At 40.6% G+C, this 27779-nt stretch overlaps 1 protein-coding gene across 6 annotated transcripts in view; it reads left to right on the top strand.

Annotated features, from left to right (window-relative positions):
- MAD1L1 (mitotic arrest deficient 1 like 1) overlaps positions 1–27779 on the top strand; it is a 346806-nt gene that overhangs the window by 51593 nt on the left and 267434 nt on the right. Inside the window, exon 1 of one of the 6 annotated variants that reach the window (XM_058815937.1) lies at positions 409–555. The exons of 3 other annotated variants lie outside the window; for them this stretch is intronic. The gene's annotated coding sequence lies outside the window, so the exon portion shown is untranslated. Of the gene's footprint in view, positions 1–408; positions 556–15137; positions 15260–27779 lie in introns of those variants that run through there. 2 more of the 6 variants (XM_058815939.1, XM_058815938.1) reach the window with 2 other exon arrangements.

Below are 27779 nucleotides of genomic sequence, written 5' to 3'. Positions count from 1 at the left end.
GGACGTGTTGGAATAATAATTAGCTGGGATTCAGTTTTTTTTTGTCTAGGAAAAGCCCATTCTTTATTTACATCACTTATTTTATACAGTTTTCACAGACCTTGTGGTAACTCTGATTGGCTTGTAGTATTCTTGCTACCTTATTCATTGATTAAAGGCTGTTTTGTGTGTATGTGCTAAGATTCAGGTGTTTACATTTTTCCTCTGTGGACAGATCTATTGTTTATGCAGGTGCAGATTTACTTTTCTTACCAGAATAGATTGTTGTGTTAACTGACTCTTCATTCCCAAGGTTGTTTTGCATGGGAACCTACAAGCTCCTGCTAACTTAGCTTGAGTAGCAGGGGCTAAACCATATTTTATAAGACCTTTCTTTTCTAATATCACTACTTATATGCAACAGAGGCACAAGGCTCTTCATGTGGGAATCAATCCAGCATTTGGAATCTTACCTTTTTCTCTTCCTGGCACCCCCAACATTGTCCACTGGAAAGGAGAAATGAGGCTTGGAAATTGAGAGACCTCAGTTGAGTGCAGCCCAGGAGTGTGTACAAGGTACTAAAATAATATATTTTGTACCAAGTATTTTGGCAAGATGAGTTAATGTGTTTTACTGCTCCACAGTGGAAATCGCAGATTTCATTTGGGCTCTTTCCATCTGTCTTTAAATTGTGTTCACAATTTCATTTTTTTCTGTTTTTAATTTCTTTTTGTCTCAGTTCTTTCAGCCCTTCATGGGTCCCATGTAACTTAAAGGTCTGCAATACCTGATTCAGGCTCTTTGAAAGAAACTCTCTCACATAGAGATTGCCAGCAGGGACACCACTGGACGTGATGCAGCGTTCATTTCTCTGCTGCACTGGGTAATGATTTCCTAGTTCCAGGAGCAAGAAATTAAAATTCTGGTGAGAGGATTTGCCCCCTTCCTCACTCAGCAAGGCCCCTGTGCCAGAGCTCAATCACTTCCTCTGCAGCAGCAGGAGCAGAGGGAATGTGATACTGTGGTCATTCAATCAGAGGGAGAAATGCTTTAATCTCTGCTATTCTGTCTGATAAATGCTTTCTTCTTTGTTCTGAATTCAGTTCTCTAGTGTTCCTACTGGTGCAGGGATTGGCAGAGAAAAGAGATCATCCTGTCCAGTTAAGTGTTCACTGATGATGCCTTCCTTTATTCCCAGAGGTACCTTGTGATTTAGTAGGAGAAATGCAATTGCAAAAAGGGCAGAAAAAGCATAGGAAGGATGTGGGACTATAGCAAATCCCACCACAGCTTGTGATTTCCCTAAAACAAGGATAGCATGTCTTGTGAGAGACTTTTATTTGCAAAAGCACAGTGGAGATAGAGCAGCTTCTGCTTCAGCATGTGATCTTTGCTCTGAATATTCAGAGTGCTCCATATTAATTGGGCAGATGAATTTCTGACCTGTGCAGCCACTTCCTTTGTCCTGTGTTCCTCTTCACTGCAGCAGCTGCACAGAAATGTGATGGATGGGTATTGACTTGGCTGCTTTCTTTTGCTCCCTTTGCTGTATTGACATGAGTTAATAGGGCAGAAGTGGAAGACAGACTCAGTACAAAGTGGAGAGAGATTTTCTGTCAATAGGGTTTGTAAGATAAGAAATACAGCATTAAGGGTGAACACACAGGAGAGTTAATAGCTAACAAACCACTCAATGTGTTGACAGGAGAAAGACACTGACCAGGAGCCCTAAACTCTTTTTCAATGAAAAAATTATTTATTTTTTTTTGGTGTGATGTGTTATTAGTAGTTAGTTTTCCTCAGTGCTGTCAAATGCTGAAAGATGGGTTGTTGTCTTTTGTAATGCTGTTATAATGTTTCATTATGTTGGCTTTACGAGTTTTGCTTTGATTAGTTATCACACCATTAGAGGAGAGTGTCTCCATTTTTATTAATACTACTACATCCATATACTCCCTTGATTTGGCCATATTAAAACTGGAAATGAGAGTGTTGAGTAAAATTTAAGCTTGAAGGTGATTGGAAATGGAAGGCAGAACAAGTTCTGACTGAGCAATAATAGTTCACCCAGCCTCAAAAGGCTGTACATCATTTAAGCTACTTAATAAATGCAGTGTGTATTCTTAGAATTTTAAACCAGTTGTTAGTAAGGAGCCCACTGGAAGGATATTCTGGCTGTACATCCAAATGAAGAGAAAAGATTTTAGATGTTATGTTCAGTGGTTCAAAAAAACTCTGCTGATGTGTAGCAGTAGTTTGAAAGGCTGAAGAAACACTTTCATTGGTACCAGGAAAAAAGTTGAATGTCTTAAAGTGAGTTCTGTTCTACCACTGAACAGGACATTGTTGGATCCTCAGAATGTCACTGAATTACAGAAGGGAGACTGCCAGGGGCAAGAAGCAGCCCTGGATAACAAATTGCAGCAGGTATTTGGAAACCAGCTAAATACATGTTCACTGGAAGATGAAAGGAGACTCTTCGTATCTCTTATAATTATGAAAGAGATGAGCTGTGCTGCTGGCAAAGTTATTTAGGTGGGTTGACAATTGAAAATGGAGTAGTTTAAATAGTTTAAATATTGGAAAGCTAGAAATGAATGAGAGTGCTTAGACCAAGTTAATTATGCATGGATTTGTGCTGTAGGTATGGGGGGAAAATGGCAAGAGGTGTTTACTGGGCCAAGTTTTCAGTTCTCCTTTTGTCTGGGAGCTCTTTTTCATGAGAAGGATGTTCAGTAATTTTCATCTGATTAATGTTTGTGGCATTTTAATGTTCTTTTAAAATGGGCATCTGCATGCAATTCTGAAGGAGCCCTGCCTGGTTTGGCTCATGAAGTTCTGCTTTTGTACTGGACTTGGGTAGAAGTAGAAGAAGAAAAAGCATAATTTAGTGCACTGCAGGCCAAAATATTAAACCTGTGCTAGAGACAAATAATGGCATAAACTGAAGAATTGCCTAGAAGTAACCTTTCATTTGGGACCTTCTTAGGAGAAAGGAAACAAAGGCAACCTCTTTCTCTTCCTGCTTCAAATGCCATTTTTCTTTGGCTTAAAATCTTTATACCTAGACATGCATTAAATGTATTTCTGGTTTTCTGGAAAGATGAAATCCATTGGTGAGGGACATAGAGAGACAGTAGAAAGCTCCAGGCTGTTGTTCCATTGAGGAATATCACACTTATGTGGCAGCAGGAAGATTTTGTAGGCTGATGGAAGCTGTACTGGCTGGAGGTCATCGGGTCTCTTTGGGGCCAGCAGAAATGGTGAGTTCAGAACTGAGGATTTGCAGCTTGGGCTGGAGTTTGCATGGACAGTCACATTTCAGATGTGTATTATGAATAGGAGTATTATGAATACTTAGTCATGGTTTCTTATCTTTACCAGCTGTTACATGACAAGGTACAGATTGGTTGATAATCACAGTTTGGTCAGGAGAGCTGGAAGAAGCTCTTTAGGAAACAAACCCACCAAGATTAGTGATTTCTATTGAAATCCTTGATCATGGCCAAGCAACTGCTATTCCTCTAACATACCTTATTGAGGAAGAGTGTTGTGATCAGGTTTATTCTCAGGGCTGTTATCAGTTTTTGGGATGTGAACAAGTTCAGACACAGGAAGGACTTATGTGAGGTTCTCATTTAACCATTCCATTGACTGGAACCACACAGATATCTGGTTTTTAATTGTCTGCCAAAGAGATGCTGGAAGTGACATTCTGCTGTTAGGTACCCTGACAGTTGAGCTGTTAATCATGAAGGAATTTGAATGGGGCATTTAACTGTGCAAAGCTTTTCTGTCCTTTTATTAATTAACTGTGTTATCCATCTGTCAGTGTCTTCCAGAGAAGACATGGTGCATGTTCATTTCCGTGGACAGTCTCAATCTGGTTTTGGAATGTCGTGCTGAGATCACTACCTTTGTTTCCAGATAATAGGAGATGAAAGTTTTGGTAAATCATAGAATCCCAGAAAGGTTTGGGTTGGGAGGGAACTCAAAGATCATCTTGTTCCAACCCCCAAGCCCAGGTGCTTTGTAGATGACAGGGGTTTTAACCTTTCTGTTTAGAATGGATGACTGAACTTTTTTGTCCTAGATTTTAACTTTAATACATTTTTACAAACAGATGCAGAGATGTTGAGGTATTTGAATTGAATGGATGGAATTGTTGCGATTTTTCCTAGGCTATCAGACCACCTTCTTTATCTAAGAACAGAAGAAAAATTTATTTTTGGAGCAGTTACACTGGACTTTGAGTTTGGATGTTCTGGCTACCTTGGTCACACCAGAGAGGGGGACAAATCTTTTAAAGCCAGGGAGTTTTGTGCAAAGGAAGGAGCAAGGATGTGGCTTTCACTCCAGCCAAATGCAGAGACAGCTGGTTTGCTCTGTTTAGTTTGACAGTGGCAAGCAGAATGTGAGTGTGTTCTGTAGCCCACACATTCATAGGGAACAGGATTCAGAGGGAAAGTGTGGGGAGAGGAAGCGTGGGCAATGTAGGGCTGATGAGGGTGACGTGGGAGGACATTTGATTTATTGCTGTATGGGAGGAATTAGATGTACAAGCACAGTCCAAAGGAAATGGAGCTTTGCTAGTTAGGTGGCTTTGTGGATAACAGGAGTATCTGAGGATGTGTGTGTCCATGAGGTAATTTAACATGGTCAGAGAGGGCTGCCTGGAAGGGGACCTGCTCAATAACGGCTGTTTAAAAAGACTTGTATTTTTCTCCTGACATGCATTCTGTGACTGAGCAGGTTAAGACCATAATTGATTTTCTTAAACCCTCTTTTTCTTAATGACTATGGAGCTAAAGAGAGACATTTCAGTATGGAGAATTTCACTTTGTGTCTTCCAAAGTTGAATCCATTGATTTTTTTTCCGAGGATTAACATGCTTGGTGTTGTGCTAATTATAAAGAACTTTGCAGCAGAAAATTGCCAAAGACTATTGCAGTGGGTGGACTCAGTTTACTCTGTATTTTTGAACTGAATTCCTTTGGCTTTGACTCATATCTTTAATGTTCCCTTTCTTTGGCTCTAAATGGCCATTTCATCCATGTCTGCGTGGCCTCCTTTACCGCATCAAAGCTGTGGTTGCAGCAGGGATGTTTGACATCTGCTTTCTATTCCAAGCAAGAGCATTAGAAATGTCACCAAGGGCCTGATGCACGGATAGAAGCAAGAGAGGAAAAGTGCAGGTATTGAAGAAAGTAAGGTTTGATCCTTCAGAGAGCCCTGGGATTGACTGAGTTTGATTTCAAATTAATTACTAAAATCTTGCAGTGCCTCTTGCTCATTTGTAATTTCTGGTAAATATTCCCTGTGCTGTGGCCTTCCCTTTGGCATCCCTTGTGCTTGTCTCACTTCTCTGAGGCAATCCCAGAGTTTCTGGATTTTTCCCTGGTGCCTCTGCCACTGGGATCCACCTGCTCTGTGTGGCAGAATGGGGGGCTGAAGTGACAAGAAGCAAGAGCTCTGAGCTAAGTGCCAGCAACCAAAAATAACCTCCAGTTTTCACTGCTGACTTTTAAAAAATCAGTCTGTTCCCTTAAAAATGTGCTGAACACTGCCAAGTATTGCCATAACATATATGGCTTTGTTAATGTCAGATCCAGTTCTGGGGTTGAAAAAAGAAAAAGGCTCTGGAGCTCTTGCAGTAGCTCTGGAATGTGTGCTCACCTGTTGGAGATTGAGATGTTACCTCTGAAGTGAACTTTGATTGTTTTAGAGTGGAGGGAGAAGCACTAATTTGGGAAGCCATGAAAGTGCTGTTCTGTTTATTCTAAATGTTCTGTTGGAAACCTTCTGGAGGAGGACACCTACAAGTGTATCTATTAATCACCTCTACCCAGAAAAGCAATTTGTGAAATGTAATAAGCAATTAAATTAGATGAATCTCCAAAACAATAAAGATGTATTTCTTGAAGTGGTGTCTAGGGCAAACACAAAATCCTTGGGAGCCAGCAAGTAAAACGTGATCTGTGCAGATGTGCTCCTTATTTACCTGAAGGTGCTCAGGTCCATGTGTGCAGACCTTTCTCACTTGGATCTAAGAAGAGAAGTATTCTAATTAAATAGAATTTTTGTTGGAAAGCAGAGCTATGAAAGCATTTTTGTGTGAAGATATTCCCCTGTTGAGTCAGTGCAGTGGGAGTGCTGTAAGATGGACATTCAAACAGCACTCTCACTACTGAGCTGGATTTTCTTTGCCCTCATCCAATTATTCACATCTAATTTGTTTCAGAAAAGTGGGAGTAGAATGAGTGTGTTTTGCTCAGGCTGTTTAACCAAAGGAGTCAAGTACTTGTCTGTGCCTGCCTTGATCACCTTTCAGTGTCACTGGAAAAAGGAACTTGTCCCACAAAAATGAGGGAAGGCCCTGTACATCACACAGCTGCCTGCTGGCTCTCTTCTGTACTAGTTTTCCTTAATATTGTGTTGTAGATCTAAAGACATTAAATTTTATCTCTGGGGTAGTTGTATTACTCTTTGGCTCCTTATTACCCTGACTCCATCAGAGACAAGAGGTATAATGTTGTTTCAGTTGCAAAACAAATCCACAAAGGAGTTATTATCTTAATTAGTTTGAAATGTAATTTCATTCAAGATCTAACAAACAACTGGGTATAAAAAAAGCAGGTAGTAGGGGAAAAAACAGGATGGAGTGATAAACCTTGCGGAGTGGACTCTGGTAAGTACAGCTTGGTTGTTAGTTGTTTAACTATTTTGAATGTTGAAATCCCATATCTGGCAAAAGTTCTTTTATAAATGAGGCAGCTGAGACAGAGTTTATATATTTTAAATAAGCTGACCAAACAGTACAGATTAATTTTGCATCACAAGAACATACAGTTCTTCAAATGCTCAGTAAACATTGACATATTTATTGTATTGCTCTGTTTCCCTTAGGTTGAGAGGCTGATGGATAGCAATAGTAGAACTGGCTAAATTCAGACTCAGTTGTTCTTCTCTGGAGAGTTGTTGCTTTGTAAGAGAGTTTTTCTTATGCTGATGTTTGGGGCTGAGTTTGTTTGCACCTCTTCTGAGCCCAGAGCTGAACTCCCAAGAGATTGTTGGATTTCAATAATCCTGTATAGTTAATTCAGGTTATTTTTATTCCTTTTTAATCTCCCTCACAGGATTGAAGAAGTCCAGAACTGACTCCTTGCCAAATGATTCCAAAGGTTTTTTATGATAAAAAGAGCAATTTGGTGTTTCTCCTTTCTTTTTTCCCTTCAAAGGTTATGCCTTTCCTTGCCAGATGTGAAGGCCTTGTATAAAATTAAGCCTCTGTTTCTGTTTTTGGGTAAAAATAACAATGCAGGAGCTATGTACTTAATGGCTTTGCTTTGTGCATTCCCCGGGTGATTGCAGTAGCTCAGCTGCATCAAAAGCTGGCATTTAGCAGACCAAGTCCAGAGTGGATTGGATCAATGCAGTGCAGAATTGAACTCAGTGGAGGTGGATATAAATATGTTCCTCCCTCCATAACAATTAAATGACATTTTTTCTCAAGATCCAGATTGTAACTATCTTTAAATGCACAGTGTTTCACACAGACACGTCAGGTCTCCAGTTCTTCTGTTGTTCAGTGCCTGGAACAGCTTGATGCTAGTTGGCTTTTCTACAGGGAAGAACTAATTTCAGTCAAACCTTTCTCATGTCAGATGCACGGTGTTGCTCTGCCTATGTCCCTCTTGCCTTTGAGACATGCCTGTTTATATCAGGTATTTCCTTGTTTGTGCATTGCTGCCACATTTCTGCTGCACACAGACCTCAGACACTGCCTGGGTTTCTTCTTTTAATGCTGCAATTGGCATTTCACTCCTCTGCTCTTTATTCTGTGCACTGAGGAAAACTTTGGGTGTTAACCAGTGCTGAGTTTCATTTATTTATTTATTCCAGGATTGTAAACAGATTTGCTTCCTGTGTGGGAGTAGAGCCAGGCACTTGCTTGATTTGTTACTTGCAGTGACACAGGAGCAGGGGGATCTGTGACTCCCTGCAGGCAGCTGAACCCAGTTTGGAATATATTTAATTGCTCTTTCACAGACTCCTCTTTGCCCAGGATAACTTCAGACAGAATGTTCTGAGTTTGCAGCAGTATTTGGGTACTGTGGCAAATTTTAAACTATTTCATAGAGGAGATGGGTGCTAATGATGTACTGGGTCTTCATGTCATTCGTCCATCTGATATTTCTGTCTTCAGGTCCCAGAGTGGCTTTTCCTCCTGAACTGCACCATTTCTCCTGCTCTGACCCCTTCTGACCCAGCTGCTGTTTGTTCTCAGTCTTTGATATAATTTTCTGTGTGTGTGGTGTGTCTGTAGGCACATCTGTTACAGATTTCACTTTTTTTATCAAGTTGCTTTTGCCGAAGTGCCAGATTTGCAGTCTTCATTTTCTCCAGTATTGTTGGTGATATGTGGGATTCTCTCTTCTTTCTTGGCTTTATGGAGATTTAAGGTACCTCCTATAGAAATTCATTAGGTCTAATTTGTGTAAGCACTTATTGTATGTAGGCTTTGATCTTCATTTTTCCAGTCCTAGGATTTTGCTTAATGATGAGCTGGAAAGGCTGTAAATAAATCTATTTGTGTATATTGTGCATTACCTTGTGAAAGGTGTGTCAATAAGGTCTAAAGAATGGTAAATTTTCAGCTGTTTCACTGACAGCCCTCACGCTCCAGTTTACCCTAAATTTAAACATAATGTTTCTGGGGTTTGTGAAGAAGAACTTCAGTGTGATAAATGATTATAAGACTGAAGGAATATTGAATGTTTACCAAAACTCAGAGCATTGTTTTGCATGTCTGCTTTCTGCCAGAGTGAAATAATTAGCCCATGAACTGTATGATAAACTTGTAGTGACTCAACACAGCCATCTGATAATTTAAAAATGTTATTAAGAGATGACTTCAGAGGAATTGCTTAAAGCCTTGTGGAATCTAATGACTTGTTCAGTGCCTTGTTCAGTCACATGCTGCCATCCTATGGGATGGCCATGGTGATCCTATTCCTGTGGGGCTGGCACTCACTTCAGGGCTGTGACCTCAATTTCTATTATGCCATGTCATAATTTCACTCCTTGCTAGTTGTCAAGCCTTCCCTGGCAGGAAAGATCTGCCTCTAAGGTATATTTAAAAAACTAAACTTACCCAAATTCACAATTTTTTAAAATAATCTCAAAAACTGGTATTGTCAGCTGTAAGTTCTCTTTTTTTGCAGCATTCTCCTGGTATTATTTTCCATTTTCAAGGCACCTTTAGACAAGTACAGAAGGGACTGTTGTGACTGATTTGGATTGTGGGCTGCTGCTCCTTTCTCCTACCCCCAGGTCCAATGTGATCCAGGGCTGTATTATCACATTCTTGATTGTCTGCATCCTTTGTGCTACTGCTACCTGATGGAAAGAATAAAAGAGTTTGTTAGGGAAAATGCCAACTTTTTACTTGCCAAACTCAATCCAGCCTTGGGCTGGATTTTGTGTAAAATAATTTGGAAACCAGGAAACTGTGCTGGGTTTTTTCCCTCTCTCTCTGAGATGCTTCTGCTGAGGTTTGTAGAAGGGCATTCTAACAATAGTCAGCTCTGTAGGAGGTGAATTTGTGTTATGCCATCTGTATTTTAGTAGAGAAGGACGGGATTGAATAGTCATACAACTAAAATGCATCTTAGAAAGATCCATTAGTTAGAAATGGCCTCTGGAGCACACAGCATCTGCCATGGAGACTTTGGTAGGAGCCAGTGAAGAGCTGCAGCTTCTCACCCATTTATTTTCATGTGGAAATGCAGCGATTTGGAAACATCTGATTCCTTTTACCTGGAAAATTGACAATTTCCACCAGCATCCCAACCCCTCTGGATGTGCTGCAATCCCTTCCTGATGCTTCCCACTTGAAATGCAGTCCTCCAGGACAAGAATTTCTTAGCAGTAAATGAATTTTCTAATGAGCTTTCCTTCCAAAACAGCGAGGAGATGCCAAGTGACACGTTGGGAAGTGCCAAGCAGGAGGGAAATGGCTCTTGTGTGCTGACTGTCATAAACAGGATGTGGTTTGTTTACAGTCCTCACTTGCTCTCTCCAGTTCCCTTTCAGGGCTGTGCACGAATGAGCCTCCCTGCAATGGCCTGGAGAAATCCAAGGTTTCTGAGCCAATATCAAATATTGTGTCAGAGGAGGAAGTGGCTCCAGGCAAAGGAGCAAACAAAATTAAGCATTGTATCCTGGATTCTTCTGTGCTTTTCTGGGGCATTTATCATTCTGGCTGTGCAGCTGGGTTGCAGTTGACTGCAGAGCAGAGGGAATTTAATAAAGTACGAGGGTAACTGTTGGGTGACTAATTTTAAGGGAGATGTGTTGAAAAGCCTTTGTAGTGGGATGGTTTTGGAGTGGTGACAAGGGTTTGTTAAGATATACATTACAAGAAAACAGCAGTTGGAAGGGACCTATGGTGTCATCTAGTCGAACCTCCAAGAAAACAACTTCAGGTTTTTGATCCTATCGCCCCCAAAAATCCACATAAAACCCTTGGCATTGGTTGGAGCTCTTGGCACAGTGCTGAGGGTGCAGCAGAGTTAGAGTTACAAACATTGTCAGAGCTCTGTGAGGAAAACCCAAGGCCCTGGGGTCTTGCTTTTGCCATTAAACCTTGCTGAGCTTGTGTGCCGTAAAATGCTCCATGTAGAGGAACGTGGTGCTGATCCACTGTGGTGTAAGTGAAATTTCCTTGGAGTGACAGCAAACACACCAAAGTCCCATGGCTGTGGGGAGTGGCACGTGCTGCTCCTGGAGGAAAGGCACTGTGAACAATCTAATTAGGCCAAGTTTCGTTCTCTGAGGCTTCACTGCCAATAAAAGCTCCTCGCTTAGAAAAATGAAATTGAGCTATAGCCCAGAGTGATGTGATTTGCATTAGAGCAGATTGTGAACATAAGGTAAATTTTTAAGTATCAAAGTAATTTAGAAGCTAAAGTTTTACAGAAATTCCGTGATGCTTAAACAGTTTGTGATTCTCTCTCATAGCTTTCTAAGCAAAGGCTCTGGGAGTTGACATTCTCTGTTTTCCTACATACATGGATCTCTTCCTGTATATACTCTTATACAACTTGAATAATTCAGCGCTTGTAAACAGACAGGGAGATGTGTTGAGCTGGAAAGTCTGGGGTTTCTTTGTTGATAGTTGTGTATTTTAGTTGTTGTGTAAAGAAGGCAAATAAAAGAAGCTAAAGTAGCACTGTTTACATCACCCCAGCAGTGTTTGTGCTCCTGTTTATCTGCTCCTCTAAAGTATTTTGTTGCACTTTAAAATCAGTTCCTTGATTCCTTGGCACTAATTTACCAGCTCAGGTTTATCTGAAGGGACATGTAGGCTGCCTTGTCTTTTTTGGGGATGCAGGGACCACCAACATTCCCTACAAGCAGCTTGGGTTTTCAGGCAGCCAGCCTGCTGCTGCTCTGGCAGAGCATTTTGGTGATGCCTCAGTATTCTGAGTTTTCCATTTGCCACCCAGGACACTGACAACTGAAAAGGCTAATTGGGATAAGGTGTAGGGAGGAAGAGAAAATCTCAGAACTCAGACAATAAATAGAATTAATTTGGTTGGTACATGAACTGTGTTGTGGAGAGAGGCTGTTCATGTACCTGCTCTCATGTTGAATCAAAGGACAACTTGCTGTCAGAAGAGGAAGAAATAATTTGTTCTGAGTTTATCTAAACTCCCAGTGGCTGCTGGCTTGTCTGTAAGGGTCTGTGCAGGATTTAGTGCTGTGGCCTGACTGGCTGTGCTCTGTCTGACCGAGGAAATGAGAACTGATGACTGCAAGCTGCCATCCATTGGCGTGGATGTCCTTTTGGTTTTAAGTCACTGCTCATTATTGAGGAAAATAGGGTGAGAGTCACTGCTTGTGTAGTTTGCAGAATTAAAAATCAAATGTCATTTACAAACTGAGAGTACAATGCAGGATGGATGAATATTTCAGGAACCAAAGTCCTGACAGTATTAACAGAAACTGAGCATTTCTAATATCAACTGAAAGGGCCACTCTAGCAAGCCAGCACTTCCTAAGCTTACAAGGACAAATAGGTGTTGTGTTTAACCCTTAAATCTTAGAGTTTGAAATATTTGTTTTTACCTTGTTATTGTGCTTTCCTCTCCTGATCTGGAGGGAAAAAAAGTGGTTTGGTAAGAGAAGAGTTACTACAAAATAATACCCTAGAGAAGTGAACCCATCAGCCCAGCATGGAGCAATCCTTCTTTACACAAATAGCATTTAGCTGCAAGAAATACAGAGTTCATCTCTTTGTACAGAAGATATATGTGTTTGCAATCTGCAGAGGGGAATATGAATCCAGCTGTTTGTATTATGATTATTATTTCTTTTTGATTATAGGCTGTTTGTGCCTAAGGAGAACAGCCAAGCTGAGGAATGGGTGTGCATTGTGCTGGCAAATCCAGTTTGGTGCTTTGTCCCAGGCGAAAGGAGGGCGACAGAAATGCTGATGGAAAAAAAGAAAAAAAAACCTTAAAGGAATGAGAACTGTTTTCTTAACAGCATCCATAAAGCTGGGACTGGATGGTGTGTTCTTGAAATATCTTTTTCCAGCACACTAAAATTTTCAAGGGTTTCTTGTTATTTAATTTTTAAGATGCTGTATTTATAGTGTGCAAGGTATAAAATCCCTTGCTGATGAGAGGGTGTTGGGAGATTTGGGAACTCTGGTGTCACCAATACATTCTGTAAATAAGTCTCATTGACTTATTAATAAACCAAATATGGGAGAGTGTGGGAGGTGTCTCTGAAATAAAATGCTGTGTTCTGCAGCTCCTCAGAGCCAGCATGGCAGCCTGCTCCTGTCTCACTTTCCCCACAGGGCTGCTTTGGATGCAGGCAGTGAGCTGGAGGAATTGCTGCACATGTGGCATCTTGCTTTCCAGCTTTCCTTCCCAGGAGCTTGTGATTTCTTCCTGGAATGTGTTTTGGCTCTGTGAGGTGAAGGTGGAGCAGGCTGTGCAGGAAATGGGCACACCCAGGGGTAATTGCTGCTGTCAGAGAGCTCCTCCATCCCAAGCTCCATCACAGGAGACGTGGGATGATGTAGGATTTGTCTGGGCAGATTTAATGTCTCCCACAGGGATGGGGAATGTGGAGGTACAAACTTCTAGGACCTAGTTGCAATTCCTAGGAATATATGCCTTGAAAACATGCATTTCACACAAGTTTCATGTGACTTTGTCCACCACTGGCAGTGGAGAGCAGCGGATGCAGCTCTCCTCCCCACTGGCAGGGTTGTGATTTTTGTCTCACAAGGATTAACCAGTCTCTGCCCCATCTTGGTTTAAAATGAAATGATTTCTGCTCCGAGGTGATGAAAATTTAGCATTGTCAGAGGTGAAGCATCATGGCATCACACCCTGGGGGCATCAGAGATCCTGTGGCCCTGGATGAAAAGGGAATGCTCTGGAAGGCCTCACAGACAGCACTGCAAAGGTTTTGGCATTGGTGAAGGACTCAAAGCTTTTGAGAAAAATACCCACAGCAGTGCTTACTCCATCATCTGGCTTAGGCAAGGTTCAAGGTTGCTACAAGTGAGGAACATCTTTCACAAGGACAGTCCAGAGAGCACTGGGGTGATCCCTGTGAGGAGGAGATGTCACCTGTAAACTGGTTCTCCCCAAATACCTCAACACTAGACAGCAAAGGTGGCTTCTGGAAATTAATATTTTAACTCTGAAATAGAAATGAGGGTATTCCTTCATGGCACTCCAGCTATTGAGTTGCCTGGAAAATGGCCAGGCAGAAAGTCAGTGGCTGGTGTAACAGCTGGGTTAAGATGTGTGCAATTTTTTATATTGTGGGAATGTATCTATTGAAGCTTGTCAGATTTTCTGTTTCTACAGCATTTCCAGTTTGGGTTTTATTTGTTAATGTTCTGTTAGATTGTGTTTTTGCATGGTTCTACACTGATAGGTTGGGATTTTTTTTTTAGTGTTGTATTTTCACTTTTGAGAAAATAAATACTAGTTTTGTGGAACTGTCTTTGATACATTTTTCATGATGGCTTAATAATAGAACTACCATGAAAGCCTGCTTCCCAACAATGTACTGTGATTTCCATATGAGGAGGGGGGGAATCCCAAACATTTTGATGTTCCATTAAAATTTAAAGAAATATTATATTCAATTCTCTGTGGCATTTCTAAAAAAGATTCCTTAATTTTTTCCTGGTGTAGTACAGATGGCATTTAAAAAAAAAAAAGCTTTATAAACCACCAGCCTGCTGCTTGTCTCAGCAGGAACTGCACAAGACACCAGGGGAGGCCTGACCCTGCATTCCCAAGGGATTATCACGTGGATGCACTCTGTACATTGTCTTTTCACCATTTTTTTCCCATTTCCTGGAATAAAACTTCTCCTTCCAGCAGCTGGGGTTTTGCAGTTTTCCGAGCCTGTCATGGAAATGAAAGGCCTGGCAAGGACCTCTTGCATTCCAGTCCAGACCCTATGTCTGTAGGGATCATTCCATATTCTTTTAATTGATTTATTGAGGTCTTGAATGCTGCATTTCATGCTCTGATTTGTAGTTGAGGGAAAGACCAATATGGCTGTGTCACAATCGATGACATATTTAACTTTTGATATATCCCCAAGTGACTCCAGGTGCATTTTTCCAGAGCAGAACAGTTGGTCTATTGTTGATTTAATTTGGTTACCTACAATGAAAGCTTCAGTAAAATATTTAGAAGTTATAAACACAGAATTGTAGCCAAGAACTGACTTAGAGAGCAGCTCCTGCCAGTTCCTTGAATTTTTATCCTAGGAAGTATTAACACAAATTCTGTTTAGTCGTAGAATTTTCTCTCAGTTCTGCTACTTATGATTTACTTCAATGTCATCTCCTGCCAACTTCTGCTAAAAATAACTGATGCCAAAATATTTTGCTTTATAATGTAATGATGCCTTAGTTTCTTTTCTTTTTTTTTTTTTTTCTTGCTTCTCATATTTTCTGCTGCTGTACCTGAAACTGAGCTGAATTTTGGATGTTACTGGAAATTTTAAAAATACTTGTTCCAGCTCCTGTCCTGTGTAAGTGGCTGCAGTGGGATTGCTTTAATAGCAGTGGTTGGAAATTACTGAGATGTGTTCTCTGTTTGCTTTCAGTCCACCTGACTTGCCCCATATATTTTCTGCTGCCTATTCAATACCCAGCTCCACCTCCTGATGTTGGAAAATTGATTGCTCACACAGGTGGTATTCTAGTTTATCTTCCTCAGAGACAAGGTGAGCACTCTGTGCCTTGATAAACAAGCATTTTTCTCATCTCTGGTAAAATTACCGTTTTATACACAACTGTTTGTTTTCTCCTGTCTCTGCGTGTTTTCAGTGTTTTCTGAAGATAGCTGTTGATCTTTTTTCCTTTTAGACTGCACTCACTGGTGTTCCCAGAGCATTTCCATTTGCTCTGTGTTAAGCAAGCTTTCAGCTACTACTGTTCCTTACCTGCATCCCTCTCTTCATTGATTTGTGATGCCAGTTTAGCATGTTTGATTTTCCAGAAAAGCAGACTGGTTTGGAGCCTTCCCAGCTGTATGTTAGGAACTTTTTGTGCACTTATATTTACATTACCCTGAATCCTAGACAAGCCGACTTTTAAGAGTCAGAGATTTAAAGAGCAAGCTCAGAATTCTTATTTGAAGCCCATATTTGCATGACTTGTCTATTTTCTGTGCCTACCTGTGTATTCCCTTACTTAAGTTTTATAGCAAGTTCATTAATATTTCAGCAGCTGAGCTGCCTAGCTTTTGATTTTCACAGAAATCAGCTTTCTTTAAAATGGATGGTTCACTTGGCACTTGGGACCTGTATGTGGCATTTTGGGTGTTTAACTGATGCCTTTTTCTTCTTGATGAACTTCCAGACAAGGGCAGGAGTGAATTGCAGACCATATGAACTATTTCAGCGGTGTTTGAACCATTGCAGCTTTTTCCCTGGGTTTGGCAGAGGTTTGTGATTGTCACTGGTTGTGCCACATTCCCTCACCTGATGGGAAGTTACAAGGTGTGGGTCACTCCATTTCCTGAGCAGACAGGACAGATGTTTGGTGTGCTGCCCTCTGTGTCTGGCAGCTTTGGGAGGCTGTGCAGAGCAGCAGCACCCTGGCTCAGGCTGCTCAGGGGGCTCAGAACAGAGCTCTGGGTGTGGTGGCATCCACAGACGCCGAGGGCACAGTCCTGTGATGTAGCCCCACATTTCTCTTCACAGAGAAAAGCAAGGCACAGTTCTCCCCAAGAATATTTGTGGGATTCACATTCTCTGAACCTCAGAGAAAGAAAAGATAATTCTTATCATTTGCTGTGCCTGTGTTTGTGCAAAAGTAGAATGCAACATGGAGATTATTTACCAAATTGGTGGTGTTTCTATTCCTTGGCTTATCAGGGCCAAGAGTGTGTTTGTGTCAGGACTGTCAGGTGACAGTCACGAGATTCTGTGCAGTGTGTGCAGATTTGAGTGCTTGGCAGATTCAGTTTTAGATGTATAGAATAATATAGCCTAATAAAGTAATAATTAGCCTTCTGTTATCCATGGAGTTGGATGCATCATGATTCTCTCTCCCTCACCAATGCTGGAGTCACCTTTGATTTGCTGTGCTGTGTCCCTTCACTGATGTGTGATGAGCTATTTGGGCTTTTGCTAAGAGAGCTTGATGTGGTTTAACAGGATAAATCACAGAATGGTTTGGGCTGGAGGGGAGCTTAAAGACCCTCTTGTTGCACCCCCCTGCCCTGGGCAGGAGCACCTTCCACTGGACCAGCTTGCTCCAAGCCTGTCCAGCCTGGGATGAGCACTCCCAGGGATGGGATGCAAGACCCTGGTAAACAGCACAGTCACAGAAGGTAATAAAGTATGCAATTGGCATTGAGGATCATTTCAAGCTTATGGCAGCTGTTATTTGAATGAAGACAGTGATGTAAGATGAGGTCTTGCTTTTTCTGAGGTCTGAGATTTGCAATAATCATTTTCATGACATTATGCTGCCGGTTTTCTTATAGCTATGGTTTTATTTCATAGCATATGCTGACTTTGATTATGTGTGTGAGAGAAAACCACATGTTTTTAGATGACCTGGGTGACTTTGATATGAAGATATTTAATTATGGAAAATAACTTTTGCAACAGCAGGTGGCTTTAAAACTGCTCATATTCAAACTGTACTGTATGGTCATAAATGCAATATTGTAGTAAAAACACAGATCAGATTTTGGACTTGTTTCCAAGCCCAGAGGGTCTTATGTTGTTTATAAGTTTTGAATACTGAACATAATGGTATTGCTGGAGATAATTTCTAGCTCCCAAGTTACAGTAGCATGGAATAAACAGACTTTTATTACTGGCAATCAGTGAGTACATTTTGGTTTGTATTAAATCTGGCTTCATTGAAGATAAACTTGAATTTTTTTCCTTGATCAGCTTCTCCTGCTTTTATGTTTTTTTTCTTTGTACATCAGTAGAGAAAGGAAAAGAAGTGCCCAGAGAGGTTGTGGGCTCTCCATCCCTGGAAGTGTCAAGGCCAGGCTGGACAGGGCTTGAGCAACCTGGGATTGTGGAAGGTGGCCATGGATAGGAAGGAGATGATTTTTAAGCCCAAACCATTCTGTGACTCCATGATCAGTGATGGGTAACACTCTCCAGGCTTCAGTCCAGAGAAGATCTTGACCACATCTGTGTTTGGGTTTCCACTGCACGAGATGATGGAGCCTGAATACCTGAGGTGTTCCTCTCCTCTGGGAAAAGTATTTCCAGTATTTCAAATATTGAACAGACCTTTTAGCAGCTCTTATCAGAATGACCAAACAAACATTTTCATGAACAATGAAACAGCTTTAATTTCCTGTGGGTTTCTCTGTCTTGGTTAATTAGCTGTCTCTAAACTGAATTTGGCTTAATTTTTCTGTTGATTCTTCATTAGCCTGAAAAACAACCATCCTTTTCTCCCCGTTGCTCTTTTCCCACAGAGTATTTTGGAAAGCAGAATGTGTGCTGCTCTATTCAACACCACCAATTAGATCAGGGACTAGAGAAATTAAGGGAAAATTTGTGAATTCCAAATTGTCTCCTCACCAGCTGCTTATTTTCACAAAACTTGGAGGAAGAGCATTATCCTTGAGATGTCTACTCTGCATCCTAGGGAGATGATTTTTGGAAATGGGTGTTGTAGGGGAGGGAAAAGATACAGTGAATGTCTAACCTTGATTTTCAGTAATAATGATTAACAAAATCATAAAAGTATGGATTTTGCACTGAGAAGTATTTAGTTTTTTAAAAATGAGAGTAACATGGAACTCTTTGCATAAAAATAGTTCGTACATACTCTTTGCATACAAAGAGTACATACGTACTCTTTGATACAATAGCATTTAATATTCTTTTCCTTTAAGATGATAAAAGCACAGTGTTGTCTTTTAGTGTCTGCTAGGAGGAATTTCCATTGAGATTCCCAAAGCCATGTCATATTTTGATAAAGCAGCATTAACTGCTATTTCTCTATTAAGAAGACATAATTATTTCTTATAAATGCTGTCAGTGCTTTTCTTAAAGATTTTCCATCACACTAATTTTGACCAGAACCTTGACATGATTTAAAGAAACAGTTTATGAATGAATTACTCAGTGTGCATTGGGATATCTCACTCCTGTCACCTGTTATGTGAGAATTAAGAGCCACCACGGAGGTGCTTCTGCTGCTGCTTTGATTGGATGCACCTTTGATTCAGTCATCATTATTATGCATTCTGAATAATAAATCTTAATTCCCTAATTACTCGTTTACCTACCGTTCTAAATTGTCACATATTTACCTGATGCCATGTAATTAGGTAATTACACAATTTATACAATAGATGATGTGTTTTTCATGTTTCATAGTTGGAAAAATACAATAGGAAATTAATTGGGAGATATGTTTCAATATCCAAAGTATTTCCAGCTGTAATCACTTAGGAAAGCTTCCTAATCTTAATAAAGAGATTTATACTTAAGTATTTGTTTGCACACAAGAACCATGAAGTGGGGAGTACAGCACTAACAAAATAAAGTTGAAATTGGAAGTTTGGGCGAATACTTGAGCTCTCCCACAGAGCCTTTTTCTTAATGTTCAATAATATTTGGTTAAGAATTTCTATTAAATGACTTACCTGACAACCTATATATTAATTAAAATGGCATATCTTATGCAAATATTCCCTTTATCTGGGAGATAGCAGTATTAAGAGGACCTGTCTGACCACAAAACTCTACAGTAGTTGATTTCTCTGAACAATTTAAATATGATGCCAATTAGTTGCGGTTTTAATTAAGGTGGGTTTGTGCCTGCAACTGGGGAAGGGGAGAAAAAAGGATGGAAAATGGCCCTTTGGAAAAGCCTCTTCTGTCTTCCCTTATTTACCTTGACTACAAGAAGTCCATGCAATTAGTAAGACATTTGTTGCTTTTGTTGTTTGACATCTGAGAAGTGATGCAATTTTTTTGGTTTAAAAGAGAACCTAGAGCAAAACCACCCCAAGATTACTTTGGAAGCCAGGCCTTTCCTGGTAATCAAGTGTTTACAGAAAGATGCTTTGTTCAAACCTTTTCTGGGGCTCTGTATGCTTAAACAAAAGGCTTTTAGACTTAAACACAGCTGTTCATTTGAAAATGAAAAATCAAATTAAGCAGAACCAGCTTTTGAAAGTTAATGTTGTATAGCCACGGAAACAAAGGAAGAAAATACTGTGTTTTACTTTTCACTTAAATAACTTTTTTACCATGAAGTTTGCAGCTCAGAAGTGTGGTTTCAAAGCTGCTCATCTCTTGCTGTATCCTGCAATGGAACATCTGCGTTCATTCTGACGCGGATGAATGACATGAATTCAACTAAAACCGTTCAAGTGCTCTTTTTAACATAATTACACCTTGTTCATTTTGGAGACACAATGCAGGGATGAAATGCCAATTAAGCCTGGTATGTTAATGAGATTGAGACTGAATAGGGGATTAGAGCGGACACAAATCCCAGCGGAATTGATTTGATATAATCCCTCAAGTTTGTGCTGTTTTCAAATGTACAATAACATTTCTATTAAAATTTCCAGGCACAGAATAAAAACAACAACAAAAAAAATCTCCAAACATGTTCAGTTTGGGGATAAGGTCAAAGGAGCTGTCATGGGGGCTGAGTTTGGTACTCTTGCTTTTATTGTCTTTGCCTGTGTCAGATTGAAAGAAAACTTTGCAAGTGTTTGATGTCTGTGTCAGCACAGAGTTCTCTTGCACATTCATTCCATGTCTGTGTCATGGAGTTCCACATAACAATATTCCATAAAAATATTATTTTACTACAGATCCCCCAGGCTTCTGATGTCAAGAACTGGGATTAATTCTGTAAATATACATGTGTGTATACATTTACATGCAAAATAAACACTATATTATGTCCTTATATAATGTAGTGTTTTTAGAAAAAGAACTAGATCAATGAAGTGTAAAACACAAACCAAAACAAGTGGCTGCTTTCCCCTTATAAAGATTGATTCTACCATCTAATGCCATAATTTTTAAATTATGTTTTTGGCATGGTTATCCAAAGCAATGTGTTGGCAGGAGGGTGGTTTGTGCAGGACAGAGTGGAACTCCACAGCTGGTGATCAGGAACAGGAGATAAGGTATAGACGCCTCTTGTTGTAGTTGCTAGGTTGGTAATCTGTACCTATGAGTGAAGAAATACAACTATATTTAGAAATAGAAGGTGTTCTCGTTTTGATCAGCTGCATTAGAAAGAACTCAACGTGACCAAAGATGTGTAATCCAAATTTTTGTGGTTGTGTAAGACATAATTCCATTTTCTAGACAACTCAGTAGTTTATCCCCTAGAACATCTCAAGGGAAATGATTCTGTTTCAGATGGATCTTAGTGCAGATCAATCTGGCTTTAGGAGCACGATCAAACCATCCTGTCAGTTCAGATCAGATTTATGATGAAATGCCATGTCAATACCTGTGATTGATTCTAGAGTTTCTACGAGATGAGAGGAACTCCTGAGCCACAGGTGTGTGGGGACAGGAGGCTTCTTAGCCAGGCTCTGGATCAGAGGCACTTTGAGCCCATTTAAATCCTAATTAGGACGCTGGAGAAGCTCCCCTAAAAGGCTGCACAGGGGTCCTTGGTGTGTGCTGAGGCTCGGAATGAAAAGCCATTGCCTGGTCTTTTCAGTTTGCCAGTGGTGTGTCCAGCCCACTGTCTGATTGATTTTGTCTGTCACACAAGTATAATTTTTTTGTCTCTGTGACTGAGGACTTAGCACAATGTCAGTTACCCAGGGTAGTTTTATAAAGGGAAGGTTCAGAAACCTAGTAGAAAAGAAAGGAGAAAATTCCTTTCTATTTTTCCTGTACAATTTAATTTGTTCTTGTATTACTCATAGGTGGAAGCCCTTGGGGCTTTTTTATTTGTCCTATATTACAAAATGTATTAAACTCTTGAGCCCTCTTTGTGGCAGGGAGTCCAGTTGTTTAAACAAGTATAATTCTTGGCTTTTTGAGAGTGTTCATAGTTTTTAAAATAGAATTTTTGAAATGTTAAACCATTATCCTGTCCTGTCACCTTTTGATGAGCTGGCCTCTCAATCAGAACAGCTATATGCAGAAAAATAACTGCTTGAATTAATCAAAAGACTATCTTTTAGTAGTGGATTGAGGCCCCCAGAGAATGGGTTCTCTTCATTAAGTGTGTTTTTCTTTTGGTAGCACCATTTGTCTTCAGCCTGTCTCCAGATTTGCCTCAAAGCAACTCTTGGGTTAACAGCTAGTGTTAAAATGCATTATTAATATTGCTGGAGATACTGCTGGCTTGCAGACTAAAGTGTTTGAGAAGAGTCTGCAGCTACAGTGCAGCTTCCTGTGAATGTCAGGGCTGCTTTACACCTACAGCAATTTTCCTGCTCTGTTTCTTAAGCCAAATCATTGTTTCATCCTTGGTAGTTCTGTCCTCCTCTGTGTTGTGACCAGCTGGATGGCAGCCTGTCCTCATTCACATGCACCTCTGGAATTCCTGGGCTGGAATATATAGCAATGTACTGAAGTGTGAGCCTGACCTGGGATTACAAACCACAGCAGTTCCAGGTCTGTCACAGAAATCACAATTTTGTACTCAATCTCCCAGAAAACCCAAGGTCTCCATGGTTTTTCTTCACTGCTGTAATTATCAGTATCTGGAATATTGAAAACACTGCTTGTAATGACTTCTCAGCTCTCCATGTAGAACAGAATTGTCTTAAATTGTTTTGGGGTTGGTGAAAAAAAATCTCTCTCTGGATGTAAAGCCAACTCCCCCTTTCTCAGCTGAGCATCTATTTTGATATTACCCTCCATAGTAAAAATAACTTCACCAGTCCTGTTCCTAATAGTTTAAGAAATAAGTGATGAATTGAGGCTGGTTGCTGCTTTGGGGATGGGAAGAAGGGAAGATCCTGTGCTGTGGGTCAGAGCTGCTCCTGCAGAGGCACAGACTGGGTGTGAGAACCCACATGGAATATGTTGAGGGGGAGAAATCCCCTCTGTTACTCAAAACTCCATGCACTGCTGCAAAATTTGCTGGCCTGTGTGTCATTGCCTGGATCTTATTCAAAGCAGGATTAATCATTTACAAGATTCTGGTGTTTTGACTTTATTTCTTACAGATTAGGTTAAGTCTTTCACTGTGTGGGTAGAAAAGCACTGAAGTGTTGCAGCCTGTGGCTTCTGCTGGTGCCTGTGAGTGGGATAAGGAGGAGTCCTGGTTCTGGGATGCTGGTTCTCTGTAATGCTCCAAAGCTGGGACCTTCCAGCCTCCACACCATGTTAAAAAGCAAAACAAAACCAAACCAACCAAAGAACAAACCCACAAGCAACCAAACAAAAAACCCCAAACACGCCAGGCCCTCTAAAACCAAAAATTATGCTGCTGGTTCCTGTCAGGCTTTGCTGCTTAGAAGGAGCCATCCAGATTTGGATTCACCTGGTTTCTGAGATCTAGAACTTGTCCCTTTTGTTAAATGCATTGGGAATGCTGGAATTAGATGTATAAAAACAAAATAATGACATTTTAAAGTTGAGAACTTACCAGGTATGAAGTCAATTACTGAAACAGTTGGCTTAACAGAATGGATTATAAAATATACAACTGGAGCTTTATTACTGACATGTATTTAAGTATTTAATAGAAAACTTTTTCAAGAGATAAATTATGGCTGAAATGATTCTGAGTGCCACTGTAACTGTTTGGATTGCCCAGTCCTCTGGAATAGCATCTCTCAGTGAGAACTACAGCTTGACTTTGTGTTTGTGTGGCTGCTCACACCTGAACCATTCTCCCCAGCCTTGTGTTACTCCTCTTCTTACTCTCTGCTCACTTTTCCCAGCAGTGCTTTGAGGTAAATTTGCTGGATTTTTTTTACCAGATGAGGAAAATGAATGGTATATTTTGCATGTAGAATCCTTCCAGGATTTGCTTGTTTCTCTCATACATCAAGAACTACCTGCAGAGCTGGAACCTGGCCCTGCTGGGCTGGGTTCAATCCCTGAGCTCTGGAGTGCTCGGACTCTCTTTTTCCTTTTGGCGTTCTTCCCACGGTCCCTTCAAATGGGGGATGATCCATAAGTGTTCAATAGAGCTTTCCTGTAATGGGCCTCAGTGCCTGTAATAACAGATACTGCCTGTCATGCAGTTGGGCAGTGAGACTCTGATCATTACTTATCTGAGCGTGCTGTTTTGCCCCAGGCAGCTGATTAGATAAATTCCTATCTTTATCTTTTCGTTTTCTAGATATAAGCAGCGTACTCCTTTCCCTGTGATACTTCTCTTGGAAGGTTTTTGCTCTGAAGATTGTCTGTAGTGGTTTCTTAATCTTGTGTGGTATCAGTGCAGGGATCTAGAAGGGATCTGCAATTTCAGTTTAGATGAATCCTGCTGCACCTTCCCCATGGGTATGAGTGAGATGCTGTCAGTGTTTGCAGTCTGTGAGGGAAACAGGAGTGAAATTGAAGTCAGCAGTGCCCTTTGCCTCTTGGCATCTTCTCTTTCGGGCACAGTGGGATTTCTCACTCTCAGAGGCACTGGAAGCCCATTTGGGTAGCAGGTTTCTTTTATTAATAATTTACATCCAACACAATAATTATTTAATTATTATAATTTGCATACAATAAATATTTTACTAATAATTTACAGCTGCTTAAGGAGCCTGTTGTAGGTATGAGCTTTGCTGGCATTACAACTGATTTTACCCATGACATGTCTCAATTTGTTCTGTCTGGGAAGGATTAGTTGCCTTCAACTCTGCAGAATAACTCCAGGAGGGAGCTGAGGTGCAAAACCACGTGGATGTGCAGATTTCTTAAAATCAGGTGTTCTGAAAGAACTAAATAACTGCAGCAGGGCAAATGAAATTCCACAGTGAGTGGAATATTTGGTGTTAACTTCTGCTCTGGTTGGAGCAGTAGAGGGTTGTGGGGACATTCATCCCCCAGTGGTGTTATCTTGCTGCAGTCTGGCTGTGTGGCATCACAGCACCAACCTGCTCGTAAATGTATAATTTAACATTCTGAGGCAGTAAGCTAAGAACAAAATGCAGTTTTTAAAGTTCCCTCATCTTACAAATAAATATATTCTTGGCAAAATAAAAAGGTAAAGTTTCTGCCTAGCTCAAGAAAATTAAAGGCTTTTTCTTATAATTTTATTCACAGTGCCAGAACATAACAAGAATGTGGTTGTTTACTTGTTTGCTCTAATCATATTCTTTTGGTTTTGTCATTAATAATGTATTGTGAATATCAATTAGAAGCTAAGCAGAAATTCAGACTTTTCTCAGAGCCAATTGAAAATGAAACATTGTTTCAAAGGAATATTTTTCTAATTTAAGAGGAAAAAAAATGTGAAATAATTCAAAGTTGGTGTGTGAGAAATCTTGATAATTAGAAAATGATTCTTCCAGCTTGCAGCTGACAGGAGATGGTAAATCACATATATAGAAAGAAAGAAATAAGAGAAAGGAGTGGAAAGCAAATTGTTAGCCCTGTTCCATAACTGATTGGAAAAACAGGTAATTAGGTGATTTCTTTCATTTTCTGACACGTGTAAATGAGAATCCACTAATAAGAGACCTGTAATATAAATGATAAAAATGAAAACAACAACAATAACAATGAAAAAAGATCAACCTGTCAGGAATGGTCTGAGAGTGAAGGTAGATTTTTTTTTGGTTCGTGATGTGAGCTGATACTCTGACCCAGCCTGGCTTGAAGGGCACTGGAGCAGTGGCAGGGCTTGAGATGTCACTGAAGTCACAGCACTGAAACAGCAGCTCCTCCTGGAGATACCTCACTCCTGGGCAGTGCAGCTGTGCCCAAATTCTGATGTCTTTGAGTGGCAAAGGCCCTGCTGTCACTGCTGGACACTGCTCAGAGCTCAGCACTCATTTCTTGGCTTTTCCTGGTGGCTTTGCCTTTGGTTAGTGAGCAAAAATGGATTCACAGCTGCGAATCTTCAGCACCTGCTTTGGTTTTCCTTAGCAAACAGGAAAGTTGATGTGCTGTGGTGCCCACCAGCCACTCCTCAGTGACAATCCCTGCCCTGGCCCCTCTCCTGCACTTTGGGTTTGTGAGTGCTGAGAGGGGCTGTGGATGTGCCGAGCTCCTGCTCCTCCCAGCTCAGCCTGTGCCTCTTTCCATGCTGGGGGATTGTCAGCTTGGGGATGGCTGGGTTTTAATCAGGCCTTTCCTTTTCCTGTTTGCACTCTGCTCCATTTTCCTATTAAATGGTGATTGCACATTGTTGAAGAAGGCAGTCAAGTGTAAATTTCATTTTTTGCTTCAGCTAATGTTGCTGTTAGAGGTGGCTTTGCACATCTGTGAATATTCCCTGAAGGAGGGGGAGGAAAATCAATAGATGTTCCAAAAAATACAAAACAAAACAAAAAGAAAGCAGTGGGAGAAATTTTGAGGTAGAGGAAACTGTGTTTTGGTACAGAAACTTTCTGGTTCCGTCTGCTTCCGATCACTTGCTCTGAGTTTTCTTAGAGCACACAGAGATGATTTGTGGGTTTTCTTTCCTGGATCCAGAGATGGGAGGCAGTAGAAGACACTTCCTTTTGAATAAAGGAATCTAAGTGGGGATGAAATCTTCCTTTGTGTCTTTTATTTGGATTGCTGTCTAAGCAAGGGAGAGGGTGTGCACTCAGTTTGGGGTGAGGGTTTCCTGTGCTGCTTCTCTCACAGCTCCTGTTAATTCTCAGTACACAAAGCTGTCTGTGGGGGCTTCAGTACAAAGTCTGTCCATGCAAGGCCATTGCCTGCTGTATATTTACAAGTTTCCTTTTCTAACATTGCAGAAGAAACTCTGCTCCCCTTTTTTCAGTACTCTCTAGCTCTGGGGCAATGTTTTTAGGAAGCAGGAGGTACCAGGTAAGCTTTTCCATCTCTTTGTGGCCACCCTGAGAGCACATCCCTCTAAATCTTGTGAGTTCAGAGTGACTTTATTATCCAGAGGGACTTTTGTAGCTTCTTGACTGCAGCATTTCTTGACTGGTGCTCAAATTTCAGCACCAACTTTGGGTCATATTTTGCATACATTTCACTGGTGGCTAGTCCCCTTTTAATATCACCTTTTCACTTGCCACAAAGTCTGAGCTGCTCATAGTCCTGAGCTGCTTTTTTCCTTCTCTTTCCCCCATCCTTTTAAAACAGACATTTTATTCATGTAGTCCCTTCTGTTTGCTATTTGTCTTCCTTGCTTAAACTCCAAATGCTGTTTAGTTTTTGGATGCATTGGAGTTGCATCCCCCAACCTGCCTTTTAAGCTGTAAGCATGACTAAGGACACCAAGATAATATTTATTTTCCTTGTTCCTTCCATTGTGTTTAGATTCATTTATTATCCTGTCTTTTAAATGAAAGGTGTTCTGTGCAGCTGCTGACTCTCTCCTCTGTCTCATAAAACTTCTCAGATACTTGGGCTATAAAAACCCAGTTGTAATCTGGTTTGGGATTTTCTTTAGAGATTTGTTACCCGTGTGCTACCCGTAAAAAATGTGTTAAAATAACCTAATTTATTGTGAATTTTTGTTCATTTCTCTGCAGTATTTTCTGCAGCCAGGTAAGATGTCTGCTTAGTGAAGAATTGCCTGTCTCTTCACTGTGTGGATGTGCATTTTTATCATCTCAGCTTCCTTTGCGTGTTTTCTTATTGCTGTCTTTTTGTGTTCAGGAAAACACAGTTTATTCTAAAGCTGAGGGTCTGTCTGTGCTACAGGAATTGGAGACCAGCAAATAAAATCTGCAGGTGTAAAACAGCTCATTATGGTGTGTAGGATTAAATTCTGGGATACCACACAGTAGGATGGGTATCAAAGTTCAAAAAGAGAGTGAGAACAGTAAAGGACGAAAATATAATCTTTTTTTATTATTACAAAGGTACCACATTGGATTCAACAAGAGTCTGAGGTAGAAGTTGCTGGAAAGATGGAGAATATCCTGCAAAAGTTTTGATATGCCTTTGTCCTGCTCTTGTATTTTGCAAAGACATTTGCCTTGGCTGCTGTTGAAGGTGGAATGCTGGGCTAGATTAGATTTGGTCTGACCCAGAGTGACTGCTGAGAATAGGCTTTTTTGAGGAATAGCAACAGTCTTTATAAAATGGAATATTTGTGTACTCAGTATAAAGCGTGGTGATGTACAAATGTTAACAATGTAGGGAGGTGTTCAGGAAATCCATCTTCTGCATGACAAGACAGTTAAGT

The sequence above is a fragment of the Ammospiza caudacuta genome, chromosome 17 (assembly GCF_027887145.1).
Source record: "Ammospiza caudacuta isolate bAmmCau1 chromosome 17, bAmmCau1.pri, whole genome shotgun sequence".
NCBI lineage: Eukaryota > Metazoa > Chordata > Aves > Passeriformes > Passerellidae > Ammospiza > Ammospiza caudacuta.
The sequence above is the reverse complement of the archived record's forward strand: the minus strand, read 5'-3'. Positions and strand labels throughout refer to the sequence as shown.